The following is a 9,245-nucleotide window of genomic DNA, read 5'->3' on the forward strand; positions in this document are numbered from 1 at the left end:
GCCATAAATAAATAAATAAAATAAATAGTTGGTATCGGTTGCCTTAAAAAAAAAAAAAAAGCTGGGAGAGTCCATCAGGCCGAAGCTAATGTTTTGTAATTAGAACTCACGTTCACGTGAGTGACAGGGTGGCTTGTGAATTGAGCAGATACGGCTGTGCTCATGGGGACCTTGGGTGTGGGGGCCGCCCTTTTGGAATTTCAGGGGCTCTCTTGTGAGACGAACACCAGACTGCCGCTTTTGCTTCAGAAGCATTTTCTGTTCATGTGCACAGTTGCATTTTGATCGTGTTCAGGGTCCCTTCTCTTCAGAACTCTGGAATGCATCTGACTCGGGTCCCCTGATTTAGCCCCCGGGTGGTTGGAGCCTCTGTAAGGTGTGCTCAGATTAAACTGGCATCTGGTCCTTAAAGAGCCTCTTGCTAGTAGCATTCGCTGTTTAAAATGTGTCCAGTTGTGTAGTCAGGCACTTTGCATTATTTACAAAAAGAAACAAACCTCATGCCTAAAAAGTTGCTCTAACAGAGAGGCTTTGGGGTCCTGTGGTCTGTCGTGACAACCACTGCTTTGCTGCAGGAAAGCAGGCACGGAGCATCTGATCCGTAAACGAGAGGGTGAGGCCGGATTCGGTAACGCTGACGTAAAAATAGGCGAGGGCTGGATTTGACCCCTCATCCATGCTCTCAGTTCTCCAGCTTAGATGCGCTATGTCATTTTCATGTGTACTTCCACGTGCCTGTACTTAGGAAAGAGGAAATATGGAAATTTTCCAGGTTTCCATGGTGGCGCAGTGGTTAAGAATCCATCTGCCAATGCAGGGGACATGGGTTCGAGCTCTGGTCCAGGAAAATGCCACATGCCGTGGAGCAACTAAGCCCGTGGGCCACAGCTACTGAGCCTGAGCTCTAGAGCCCGCGAGCCACAGCTACTGAACCTATGTGCCACAACTACTGAAGCCCGTGTGCCTAGAGCCCGTGCTCCGCAACGAGAAGCCACTGCAGTGAGAAGCCCGCGCACCGCAATGAAGAGTAGCCCCCGTTCACCGCAACTAGAGAAAGCCCACAGGCAGCAACGAAGACCCAAAGAAGCCCAAAATAAATTATTTAAAAAAAAAGAAATTTTCCCTCTACCAGTGTGGCAAGTTACACAGTCTTGTTTTTATAAAAACAACTGGACAACTTCTGATTTACCTGGATCTGAATTAAAATCACCTCAACTGTGTTCGAGAATTCTAGTAGTTGCCAGTCATGGCTATTTAAGGAAAAAGTAACTTTCTTGTGGGCTCCTCACGTGGACACTACTAGATTTTTCCCCGAATAGTGATTCATTGAAACACAGCATTATTTCGAAACTTTGATTTCCAGAGGGCCCGGTGTTTAGGGCCTGGTCCCGCGTTGGCAGGGCACTCAGGTGAGCCCTTCCTGTCAGGGTTGGGGAGGAGGGCCCTCACTCCCGGCCCTCACACCTGCCCTCGTGTGTTCTCTTGGTTCTGGGGCTAGAGCTCTGCAAACCTAGGGAGGGAAGGAGCAGGCCCCCCTGCAGTCGGCTCTGGACCCTGGCAGGGTGCTGGGGATCCGCCTCACTGCAGCCCCCGTGTCCACGTGGCAATACAGCCCAGGAGACAGGCCTCCCTCTCCACAAACCGTCGGGGACCCAGTTCCACTGGGCACCTCTTCCAGCCACCTACATTCTATGAATCCCTTGGGAGACTTTTTTCCCTTTTCTAATGTGTGGTTAATGGCTCTGCTACATTGTTTCTATTCAACTGGCCAGCGGTTTCTCTCGACAGCAGTGGCTTTTGAAAATCTTGGGTCAAGATGAGTGGCCTCGTTGGTTACCAGAAGTGAGCATGAGACCCCACATGCTGAGCAGATGTTGCCTGGCACTGCCTGAGTCTCGTTTTTGAATAGTTACCAGAATCTGTTTGCGTGAATAGTTAAGATAGCCTCAGCCATTCCTTGGAGTTCATTCTCAGCAGCAGCTCCCTTTGCGAACACGTTCTCTTGAATACGTGCAGCATTTTGATGGTGCCCGAAGATGGTGAGCTTGCACCTAGGCAAGTAGGGCAGTTTCTGAGGTCCAAGGATGTAGCCTGGGGTTGGTGTTCATTAGTGGACCTACTCTTTCTCTGTGGACTCTTTAAAGTGTGTCTTTTCATGGTGCTCTCAAATGTTAATAAGTACTCCAGATTAACGAGAATAACTGATCACCCTCAGAATTCAGTACTTGCGTTATATGTGTTTCTATTTGTATCGGTGCCCAGTGGGAACCCCCCCCCCCGCCTCCCCTCAAAGGGACAGTATTCAGCTTCTAGTCTAGACTTTATTAGGTGAGTAGCTTGGTCTGCGGGGCCTCCAGTTTGAGATATACCGGTATAAGGTATTCTTTAAAGAAACATCTGGTTGCATGTTTTTAAAATGACAGTAGATGTTTTCTGAGCCAAAAAATGGTACTAAATGGGCAATAATGGAATTTTTCTGGCCTGCATGGAAGGCACCTTCTTTACTTTGTTTAGTAAGTACATCGGAATCCCAAGCAAAGCTGGGTAATAGAACATTCCTGGGAAGAATCCTAGCTAGCCCTAGTAACAGGATATAATGCCTGTGTCATCTAACCAGGGACAAATGCTTGTAATTTTCCAGTACATAATTTAGCAGAGGGTCTTATAAAGCTCTCTTAGCTTTTTAAGCGTGGCATTCACAGGTGGACCGTCCTTATTCACGTTCCCTCCTCTGTCTATGCCAATGGTCAACTTGTGTTCTAATTCTCTTCTATTACTTGCTTTTCAAAGATGCAGTTTTGGATTTGTAAATTCTAAGTTTCTGGGTTGCAACTTGAAACAGGAGCCAATTTGTAGAAGAAAACTGTTATTTGCATGTAAGCCTGAGCAGTTGCAAAGGGCCCAGAGAAAATAAATGACAGGGTAAATCAGATACTTGTGAATGGGGAAATATGATGGCTACTCTTTTTAGGCAGTTAAGTTACTTAACGGTGGTGCACAAAGACAAAATCCTATCTGTATCCTGTTCTAAAATCAAAAGCTGAAACCAGAGAACTTTTGCTAATTGTAAAAGGCATTTAATAAGCCTGTATCCATAATAGGCTGTTAAAGTTTATTATTAGACTAAAAAGTAGCTGCTTGGGGTTTAAGAAGCGGCTAGTATTAGATTAAAACACAAACAAGCTATCAGTTGAATTCTAATTGGGGAGGAGAATTAATTTTTTTAAAGTTTCCTGAAAGTGCTGTGATAAAAAATGCAAAATAAACTAGGGTTTTTTGGTGTTTTTTTTTGTAAGAGATAATATTGGACGACTAGTAATTCTTGCCTTGCAACTGGCCGGACACCTTATACGCAGAGTTGACTGTCTAATATCCCAAAACCTCAACGTGATACACAAGTCCTGCACGAGTTCTCCTTCTGAAATATTTCCCATTACTTGCTTGCTGCCGTTCAGCAGCTGGTCAGACTCCCAAACTGTTATACATATCTAAAAACCCAGGGAATGTTGTCTTGGTTGCTGCAAGAAATGAAAGCTGAGATTATTTATTCTTATAACAGGGAACCTATTATAGTACCCTTAAAATAATGACATGATTAAAAGTGTTAGATCCAACTTGCCTACAAATAAAACATACCTCTTCCTTCTGAAACTGAAAACTAATTCAGGGACATGGTGGTTTTGACTCAAAGATAAAGCCCAGCTGTATTCTATAGCTACACAAGGGCATATGTTAGGGAGAGTGCACCTGAAAACCTCAAAGGACATTTTCACAGTGAGACTTTTTACTTTTCTCTCTTCACTTGACTCTGTGGTCTTGGCAACTGGCATCCGTGAAGCACCCTCTCAGTCTGGATGCTCAGCTGTCAATACATCCCCAGTAAAGCCTCTTCGTTTGGCAGTAGGAAGGCAGAAAAGCATCAAGAAATCTTCAATTCTGATTGACCCCATTTCAGTGATGGAAAAACATGTTCTGGACTATAAATGCCAGGCAAGAGTACATCCAACACTTTTGGTAACATTTCTTAAGATTCCTGTTATGGGATAGAAGCTCTGAGTTCAGCATGGTATTTCATTTAGTTGAGCATTATTGGGGATTATTGCCACCTATACTTTGTGAACATCGCTGCTGAGTCTTGATCGCCTTTCCCACTGATAAGGTGGGTTACATTTTCTGACCTCTGAGATGTCCCTTTTGTTGAATGTCCCTAAAAGTTTATCCTCTTTGAGTCAGTTTAATTAACCCTTGGTACGATTCACTAATTCAAGGAATTGGCCTGTGGTTGTTACTTTTAAACAGATTTATAGATTTATTTGAGAAAGCACCTCCAAAAGTGGTGCTGGCAAAGATATTAATGGCATAAATGGGGTCGAGCTGCCGTCGAATGCGCGTTGAGTTTTATTGAAAATGTCAGTGGTTGAATAAACATTCCTTCACTTGGGACCTCCATTAGCCTATCATCATGGAAATAAGGATAATCTGATCAAGATGGTGTCCTCCAGTGACAAACTGAGGAAGTTAATTCCTGGAATTAAAGTTACAAAATGAAAAAGCAATTTTTTTTCTTGGCTTAAAACCCGACTAACCAATGTTTCAAGCACTACCACTAAGAGAAAATGGGAAATAACAAGATTACAGTTGTTGGAAATGTTTTCTTTTACAAGTTGGAAAGGCACAGACATACTAGGAGGCTGCGAACATTTCTGGAACCTTTCCACTAAGGCTTTCAAAGAGCATTTGGCAAACTCAGTAAAATTCATGAGCCATAGAGAAGCGGCCCCGCAAGTCAACCAGCGGCCCTCGGCCACGTCACATCACGTCCTGACGGCTTTCGGACTGACCTCTAAATACACAGGCTGAATAAAAGGCGCCCAGGTTCAAGAAGATTATCACTCGATAACTACGTTTTTTTAAAAAACGACGCGGTGCTGGGTAAGAAAGAGAGGAAGCCCGTCGCGCACGCGCACCCCGTCGCGCACGCGCACCCCACCCCGCCTTCCCCGGCGTCGCGCAGTTCGTGCGTCACCGGGCGACCGTCTTCCGCCCCGCCCCCTGCCCGCACGTTCCACCGAAGACTGGTTCCAACGGAAATTTAATGAAAACTAACGGTGAAACCAAAAGGAATTACAGCGTCATTAATAACGTCGCGACGTTCTCTTTCTTTCTTCCTTCGGTGTGGACTGGGAGTCCTAGGATAGATATATTTTCCCTCAAATCTCTTTAAAAACTGTTTTTTTAATTAAAGCATCCTTCCCCCCTTCTGGAATGGTTTCCTCCGTCGCCCCCGCCCGCGCGGGCGGAACCACTCCGGGCTTCTCGGTGGGGGCACGGGCTGGGGCGGCGGAGAGGGTCGGGCAGGTGCTGCAGCGTTCCGCCAGACTTTGGAGCTGCCGGGCTCGTGCTGTCTTCCCGGGCTGCGAGTCTGGTGGGGCTCCGCGCGCCTCGCGGGGTGGGGGCGTCCGACGGCCCGCTCCCCCTCCTCGGCCCGGGCGGTGGTACCTCCCGGCCGAGTCACGCGCCCCGAGGCGGGCGCGGCGGATCTGTGAGGGTACACGGTGAGGAGAGCCACTTCACGGACCCGGAGGGAGGCCTAGAGAGTGGGGAGGGGGGGAGGGCCGGAGACCCAGGAGAGGGGTGCGGCGCGACGCGACGCGACGCGACCTGGAGCTTGGAGCCAGGGCGAGTCCCCGGCCTGTCCGGTCAGTCGGGCCGCGCGGTCCAGGGGGAGGGGGGCCGAGCCCGCCGGTCGGGGAAGCCGGGCTGAGGGGCGAGGTGGCAGGGTTCGGCGACCCTGGAGCTGAGGGGGCGACCAGTATGGCGGGTACGGTCGGGCGCGGCCTGGTTGCGGCAGGGGTGGGTCGCCAGCGCGGGGATATTTGGCAGCCCTGCGGGGGCCCTCGGAGTGGCCGGGGGACCCGGGTCTCCGAGAGGACATGCTGAGGCGCCAGGTTACCAGTGGTTGAGTGACAGTGGCGCGACGCCGCGGTACCTTCGGGTGTCACACGCCTGTCCCCCGTGCACGAGGCCGGGCCGCCGTCGGGGTGCTGCAGCGTGTGTGATGCGGGTCGAGAGCTGCCGGGCTCAGCGCATCCTTAACCTTCCGTGGTCCTCGGGCGGACCGCAGTGGGGTAGAGGGACCCGGGCCAGGGTGCACCGCGGGAGGGGGTCGTGCCCACGTCACTGTCGCGATGGGAGGGGGCGTGGACAGGACCCTACCCTTCAGGGTGTAATGTTGAGCCTGTCGGGCGGGGGAGGGTTTTTGCCTCTTGGTTTCTGGAAGGCTGGTTGGAAAGGAAGGACTGTTGGGCATCCGGTAAAGACAGATTGGAATCCGAGAGTGAGTGGAGACCCGGCCTCATGCTGCCCGAGTTCGGGTGTCACACGGGCCGTAGTTCCCTCCCAGGCCTGTGGGGCTCAGCTTTAGGCTAGTGCCGAGAGAGGTATTTGGACCTGTCGGAGGTCACCTGGCTGCTCGGGGCTGGAGACAGACGTTTTTCCGCGTGCGCAGGTCTGGAGAGTTAAATTTTATCTAGGCTGTGGCACCCCTGATTCCAGTAGTCAGAACTCTTGTCAGACAGGAGTGCTTCCCATTTAAAGCAAAGTGAGAGTAGCCTGTCCCACAGGAAGTAGCTTAGACCATCACCTCTGCTCTCTCCTTCCCACGTAAGGGTGGGCCTGTGGTCGGAAGGGTTAAATGGGCGTGATGTGGGTGCTGCCCCCTTATAACCAAGAGCAGGAAGGATGAAGACTTTATGTTTTTAAATATCTTAGGTTTTATATAGACATTTAAATATAAGTACCTGTATCACAAGGGCTCCTTTATGAAACATGGCTGTAGACTTTGCCCACGACATCGGCTTTCTGTCGCTTGCTGCTTACAAGGCAAGTGGCCTGCGGAACCACTCAGAACCACATCCTCTGTGTGATGTTCTCATTTGAGATCGGCTGTAAGCTGCTTGCATTTTTTTTTTCCCCATGCCCACTGCTCTTAGAATGGGCTCTGATTTTTTTCCTTACCTAGAAAGCGTCAGGTCTTAGAGCTGAGGTATTGACCGCAGTTGCAGTGCCTGACTCGTTTGGAAATGGCCTTGCTGGCTGTCACCTGGGCGGGGTGGTGGCTCTGTGGTCCTGCTGGGTGTAGAGGTTCGTGTTGACATCATCCACGAGCATTCCCCTTTCTGTGGCAACAACTGTCCTCTCTCCAGGCAGCTCCTAAATTCACTTGTCTACCCCCCGTCAGTTTGGTGCCCACTGTGTGTCGGGAGCTGAGAGAGGTGGCTGGGTGTGAGCACTGCTGAGGGCCCTCTCTGAGCAGGGGCGTGCGGGGAGAGGCCGCGCGAGGAGCGAGCCGCTGGAGGGCTGGGGGCAGCGTTCAGGGCCTTCCTCACCGGCCCTGCCCTCCTGGCCCTCTGCTGTTAGAATCTCCATGGAGCTCAAGGTCTTCCAGCTAAATGTCCTCCTGTCTTAAACTGTCTTCTGTCCCACTGCTCAGCTCCCTCCGGGAGCCCTCCGTGCCCTGGCTCGCCTTGGCCTCCAGCTGCCCCTCCTGTCCCCTGTCTGATCCCCAGATGTCTCCTTTGGGTTGGCCTCTGCCGCTCCTACTAGCCTGTGCGGGCAGTGGGCGGCCCACGTCAGCTGAGTGGTTGACCGCAGACATCGGGTGGTGGCAGAGCGAGCAGGCGTCTAGCGAAGTGGCTCCAAGTGTGGCCACCAGCGGGAGGCCTCTCGAGGGCCCGTGGAGGGACCTAGTGTGCGAGGGTGCCGCCCCCCGGGACCCGCTCCACAGACTCCCTGCCCCCGCCGTGCATGTTCACACTGTCTGCTGCCTTCCTCTGTCCTCCGGGCTCAGCGTCCCGAGCAGGTGCCTCTGACTTGGCAGGCCACGCTCAGGCCTGCGCCTGCCGACCAGGGGGTGAGCACAGAGCATGTCTGACCTTTGATTCTGTAATGGGGGGTGGCGTTCCCCAGTGGATCCTGCCGGTGTCCACTACGCAGTCAGACGTCGGTAACTGAAATTGTCCTTCACTGTTTTGAGCACGGCTGTCCAAGAGAACTTTCTGTGGTGATAGAAATGCCCCTCCCACGGTCTGTGCTGTCCTTTTAAAATGGTGGCCGCGAGCCACATGTGGCTGGTGAGACAGGAAGGGGGCTCTTCATCGTCGTTAATTTGGATCTGAGCTGCCACACGTGGCTCTTGGATGCTGTGGTCTGGAGAAGACTTGTTCCCACTTTAGCCTGGCTCCCAGGCCCTGCTGTGTCACACGTGTCATGTCGGCTGGGCGGTCACTGTCCCGCTTCTGTTCCTCCACGACCTGCTGGAGCCCAGTGGACAGACGCCCCACCTTTAAGGCTTCCCCGCAGAGGGCAGTGCGCCTGCGTCCCCGCCACGCCCTCCCCGCCCTCTGCTGCCCTCCTCCGGGGCGATTTTGCTCACGTGGTCTCCGGCGTGATACTGGACTTCGCCTCACTGCCTGTCGTCCTTTGTCATCTTGACCAGCTCTTCCTCCCTCCCACGTCTGAGCTCTGGGGCCCAGGTCCCCCAGCCCTGGCTGCCCCACTCCCATCTCCCGTGGCCTGTCATCGTCATCTCCACCGGAGGCTTAGTAGGCGCTGCTCTCGGCCGCCTTCTCCCACCCGCACGTCCCCCGCTTCCTTCTTTGTTCTCTACAGTCCGCCCGTGAGCAGCGTCTGCATATCTCTTTGGGACACGCTCACGCTCTGACAGTCCTCAGCGCCTTCCCCCGCCCACCCTGGCCCAGGCCAGCTCGCTTCCCTGCGTCCGCCCTGGCTCCTGCACAGTGGCCAGAACGACCTTGTAAAATAACATTCTAATTTATTGTGTTTCTCATCAGAACCCACCAAAGGTTCTCTGATGTTTGAAGAAAAGTTCAGGGTCTTACCATGGCCTAGAAGGGCCCCTAAAATCCACCTCTTGTCTTCTGCCCTCACCCCCCGGCTCTGCAGACATTCGGGCCCCCTCACGGCCCCTCCTCAGCCCCCGTGGTGCCCTGTGTTCCTTCCGCTGTCACCTGGGAGTCCTTTTGTCGGAAACTACATCCCCCCTCCTCCAGTGTTTCTCTGTCCTGGACCCCTGTCCTTGTCTCCCTAATGCGGTCACCGCACTAGAGGAAGCGGTGTGCCGTGTGTCCCTGCCCTCCTGGAAGGTAAGCTCCGTGAGGCAGCATCACATCACCTGAAACATTGCCCGGCACACGGGAGCCGCTCCACTGCTGTCCGTGGAACAG

The sequence above is a fragment of the Phocoena phocoena genome, chromosome 19 (assembly GCF_963924675.1).
Source record: "Phocoena phocoena chromosome 19, mPhoPho1.1, whole genome shotgun sequence".
Taxonomy (NCBI): domain Eukaryota; kingdom Metazoa; phylum Chordata; class Mammalia; order Artiodactyla; family Phocoenidae; genus Phocoena; species Phocoena phocoena.